Here is a 5,512-nt window from a genome sequence, read left to right as displayed (position 1 = left end):
TTAGTCCATAAGAAATGTTTGTTTTATCCGGCGTTACTTAATATGTTGGATATATTTACTTAATACGTTTTGTTCCTATACGTACGACCGAGACGGTCGTAATGTCAGGCTGGCCGACTGTAGGCGAATTATTATTCTACCGATATTCATTTATATACACGCGTGAGTGGCGAATTGCGTTTCCACCCCCCCCCCCTCTACCGCTAGCGGCGCTGCGTAAGAAAGAAGAGAAAAGGGGAAGAAGTCAGTTCCCCGCGGAGAGAGAGAGCCGTTGGACAGATATACGGCAGTGAGCCGTCGTGCGTGTTCTATCGAGTATAGTTTAACCTAATAAAGATCCTTTGTTAAGATCCACTAGAAGCCTTATTAGAATTACGCCCTGACATCATCTAAAACTATCCTGACACCACCTACAAAATATATATATATATATATATATATATATATATATATATGTAAATATATATGTAGTCTTTATAAAATATTTAAATATAATAATATAAGATACAATTATACACACATATAATCAAGTTAAAATATTCTTTTTACTAAATTGAGTATAAATTATCTTATTAAAATATATATATACATATAATTTGTCATACTATTTATACTTTATTTACAATAGTAGAAAGAATATTTTAATTTCTCTTACCAAAATTGTTTTATTATTTTCAGATGTCATTAACCAGTTCTCCAATTCAGCCAAAGAATTATCATTTACAGGAAATGATTGCATAATTTCGGGAATTTCATTACATACAACATTTTGTACTAGATCTGCTTTATTTTTTAGTAGAACATTAATACCTTCGAAAATATCATCCATTTTCAAACTGAGAATGTGTAATTTTCTACAAATCCGTTTTCCAAATTCTAAAATGTAAATAATTAATTATAAATTATTGTTTAGTAATATTTTTTTTTAATATTTTATTTACATATATATACCATTTTTTTAAATTTTTAAATTGTATTTATTTTATTACAATATATACGTATATCTTATGTAATAAATTATAATATATTATACGAACTATCTTTCTTACCAGAATTTAATTCCAAAGCCGGGTTTTTATGATATGACTCAACAATATTAGAAATAGAAGTACTAGTACCAGAATTAGAAATAGTATCAACAGTAACTTTGAACTTATGAGTGTTATTTTCTATTTGATTTTTCTTTCCTAGAAAAAATATAAATTAAATATATATCTTTTTACATATAATTATATTCTCTTTTCTACATTAATAGCTGTTACAAATTTTAAGTAAGTACTGGTTTAAAGCTATATCAAGAAAAAGTGCAATTAAAATCTTAAATTTTTCTTATTTGTTTTTTATATGTTTTCTTATATTTCTGTATTTTTTAATATTAATTATTTTTATTATAAATATTTTTTACAAAATATAATCTTAATGAATATTTTATTACATAATTATAATATCTTATACCAACATCATATTTTTTACTTACTATTGTTTGAGTCAATTTGTTCGTTAAAATTTGGAACGTCAGGATATAGTGCATCATCATCTGATGATGATCTATCTATTTCAGAGAAGGACGATTCACTTTCAGATTTGTTATTGCGTTTTTTAGTTTTTGTATTACGTTTTCTTTTCTCTTTCAACTCTTCATTATTAGAAGTAAGAATGTTTGTACATTTGGTTTTGTTTGCCTTTTGATGCGCTTTTTTATAAGTGTCTGCAAAATAATAATTATTTAAATTAGTATTAATTAAAATTAAAGTAACAACTAAGTATATAAATATATAAGTCGATTAAAATTTGATTAAAAAAATGAAAAATAAATACGTAGTTGTATTTTTAATTAAAAAGTAAATTATCTTAATAAATAATATATATATGACTATTACTTATGTAATATAATTGCTATACATATATAAATATATACAAAAGATTTATAAAATATATATTTGTTACACAAATACACAATATAGTGTGTGTGTGTGTGTGTGTGTGTGTGTGTGTGTGTGTCTGTGTCTGACAATTTATATATACTTTACCATAAGTGCCCAAACTACTCGCTTATATTATTAATCGCTTATTGTACGAGAAAATGTGATCTCGTATGCGTGATGCGAGTATTTTGATGTCCGTAATTCTCTTAATTGTATTGTCTCGCCAAACTGTGATGTGACGGGGAAATCCACGTAACATATGCAATCAAATTTAATTCTCAAGATCGAGATTTATTGTTGCGGTGCCGAGTAGATCGATGTACAATGTTCGTTCGTTCGCTCGCCGGTTGTTGTGAAGGTCTTACTTGTTATTCGCGCGACTGTTGTAACAGAAGTATATCACGGACACATCGATGGAAACCGTCGAGGCTCATTTCCCCACTCGTCCGTGTTTTCGGAATACGCCGAATTTCACCGAGATGATACGAGAACGAAAACAATGATATCACCGCGATCGGTGTCCGGCGTGAATCATATAGGTCGTATATCGAACACTTATATTATATTAGATATTATTAAAGTTATGTTGAGCAATATTACTTTCCTCAAGCACGCGATGTACATATAACTTGCTGTAAAGGCTGAGCTAATTTACGAACTTTCTTCTTTAATTGTTGCATATAATTTTCAAAAGGAAAAGCGCTAAAATTGTCAAGTGAACCATATAATTTTACACAGTCGCTTAAATGCAAAAAGTTATGTATGTTGTGTGATACAAAATCCGGACCGTAAATTTGAATAGACTGACAGACAAAGTGTTTCATCAAACTGTGAGCATATATTACATAATCTTCATTTCTCGAATAACATTGACTTATCATTATAGAACTAGCAAGACTTAATGTTATGAAATTATTATAAATTTTAGATGATAAAACCTTTTTCAAAACTAGACCAGAATAGAGCAAAAAAAATCTATATTCCGTGGCTTTAAATCTCTTACACTCAATTATAGAACGTGTTTTTCTAAAAAAAACTCATAAGGAACGTATTGCTTTAATTTTACAAGATTTTCTGAAATTTTATTTACATCGCGAGCTCGTAATTTATGGGGTGGTTTACCATAAATCCAGTCATACCGTTTATGACAAAGGAGCCTTTTCATACCACCTAATAAAAGATTATGCATGTAATCTAGTGGTACATTATCTATCATGTTAAAGTTAGGTATATCTAATAGTATACTTTTGCCAATATGATGTTCCGGTTGAGCAGTAGTTCTAAATGTATGATCAGTTCTTTTGCAAAAACGTTCTGTCTCCGTAATACATGATTAAACATTTCACCCTCTTCTTCACATTTTGTGCATGAAAAATGGCCTGTATGACCTTTAATAAATAAAGCAAATGATTTAGCTGGAGAATCACAAATTAACATTAAAATTCTGAATTTGTATCAAAAAGAATTTATTAATATGCCATTAGTTGTTAGATGAATACATTCATTTACAAAATCTTTAAAAAAATTATTAGCAGATTTTGGTTTTTCCGAACCATGATATAAAGCAACTAAAAATATGTGGTTTATAAGAACTTTTATTGATTTGATTGAGCATAAAATAGGCCAAAACGAACTATTCGAACTTTTGCTTAACGGTAAACCATCAGTATTGACAGCTAATAAAAACTCTTCATCTCGTTCTAAGTTGATTTTATGATTTATACAAAATAAATTTATCGTTTTTTCTATACCAAAATAAAAATATGTCCCGGAACCTAAAGGTGTTACAATTATTTTACTAGGTGTTTTTAGTACTATTCTTGCATCTTTTGGAATATTGCTACATCCCGGTATTTCTCGTATTATAGGAAGTAAATTTCCTAACGCCGATATTGTTATATTATCTTTTACAGCCCATACAGCTAATTTTGAGGTTAACGATATATTATTTTCATTATTATTGCACTCAATATTATTCGGTAATTCTTCGACATCATTATTAAATAACTCATTATTTGGAACATTGACATTTATATCATTATTACAACATGAATTTATAGGCAATATTAAACTATCTACTAACTCATTGTTGTATGGAATATTGACATTTACATTATTATTACAGCATGAATTTGTAGGCAATATTAAACTATCAGTAGCAATATTATTATCAATTACAATTTCTGTGATGTTATTGATATGTGTATTAAAAAATACAGAATTATTATTAATGAGTTCTAAAGAAACCTTAACTTATCCATAGTCAAAGCTAGAGGTTAGACTAACACTGAACACAATAAAAAAGAGTGAAAGTTATAAATATGTGTATTTTATTAATATGATTGTACTTACTTTAAAAAAGTTTCGTCTAATACTTGAAAAAACTATGCACACAATTATGCAATATGGAGAAGTCAGCTCAGAGGAGATATCAGCTTTTCTCTCAGCTCTTCAGAGGAGATATCTCTTCAAAAAGATACACCAGCTCACAAAACTTTAGGCGCGAAAGAATATCAGTATTACAATCACACAGCAACAGTACTTCTTGAAACAATTGCTCGTGCTCGCTGCCGGAAATGTGGTAACGTGCACAGGTTGAACACGTGATCAACAGACACGTATCAATTCGTATATATTTCTGGTACTAATAGGGCTCAACGCAACAGAAAAATTATTAGAAATAAAAATAATTATTAAACAAGAAAGAAAGTAAAAGACTTTCTTTTCTCTCTTACTAATTTATAATATGTATTTTTACCCTTTATATTTTTCTATTTTGTGCGTAAGGCCTAACACAATACAAAAATATTATATATATATGTATATATATATATATATATATATATATATATATTCAGCATTGCCGACAGCACCAGGTTGATAATCCTTGAACAGGGCCCAGGACTTATAATTTTGCAATTTTTTTGAATAAAATAATTTATTCATGAAACTAATAAAATTATAACAAGAATATGTAATAAGAATATTTTTAAATTGATCTGTGTATTGGTTTAATTTATCGTCATCGAAGAGGAAAGAAGGAAAATCTCCGATTACGTTTATTTGTCAACCATAATTAAAAATATTCGAAAAATCATATGCTTTTGTTTTGTAATTGTCAATCTAATCTTTGATTGACTTCGCACGATAAGAAAATTAGTTATATTTTACAATTTTACATTATAAATGTTGATAAAAATTCAAGTTGTGAACTTTGACTTCGGAATCGAGCAAATTCAATCGAAGATAGTATCGACAATTTATCATTTGATCGAATATCTGATTGATAAGAAATAAACATAATCGGAGATTTTCTTTTCCTTCCCCTTTGATGACGCGATAAATTGAACCAATATATTGATCAATTTAAAAAAATTATTCTTATTAATAAAAAACCACTCCTCAATGTTTAAAGTCGACCAGACTGGCAATAATTTATTATAAATAATTATTTGAAATACAACAACGTTTCGGCTGTCATTGCAGCCCTTTTCAAGTACATCTATAAAAAGTTCAATCAAAATAATTATAATTTAATACACTTATTCGCAACAATTAATTATACATTTAAAAACAAAAATGTGTTA

The 5,512-nt window shown here is 28.0% G+C and overlaps 2 long non-coding RNA genes across 3 annotated transcripts; both read right to left on the bottom strand.

The window, feature by feature from the left end:
* Nucleotides 1-613: 613 nt before the first annotated feature.
* Nucleotides 614-4,525, bottom strand: LOC114931857 (uncharacterized). Of its 2 annotated transcripts, none has more exons than XR_003819775.2 (4): nt 4,278-4,525; nt 1,478-1,708; nt 1,050-1,187; nt 614-876 (listed from the first exon to the last, which is right to left on the bottom strand). It is a non-coding gene; the product is annotated as an uncharacterized LOC114931857 (long non-coding RNA). The 2 variants fall into 2 exon arrangements; XR_014926303.1 differs by lacking the exon at nt 4,278-4,525 and adding an exon at nt 2,031-2,554.
* LOC114931366 (uncharacterized) lies at nt 2,962-4,128 on the bottom strand. Its single transcript, XR_003819662.2, has 2 exons — nt 3,171-4,128; nt 2,962-3,095 (listed from the first exon to the last, which is right to left on the bottom strand). It is a non-coding gene; the product is annotated as an uncharacterized LOC114931366 (long non-coding RNA).
* Nucleotides 4,526-5,512: the final 987 nt, after the last annotated feature.

The sequence above is a fragment of the Nylanderia fulva genome, unplaced genomic scaffold (assembly GCF_048542155.1).
Source record: "Nylanderia fulva isolate GAGA-0341 unplaced genomic scaffold, ASM4854215v1 Scaffold810, whole genome shotgun sequence".
In the NCBI taxonomy this organism is placed as follows: domain Eukaryota; kingdom Metazoa; phylum Arthropoda; class Insecta; order Hymenoptera; family Formicidae; genus Nylanderia; species Nylanderia fulva.
This window is presented reverse-complemented; position numbering and strand designations above follow the sequence as displayed.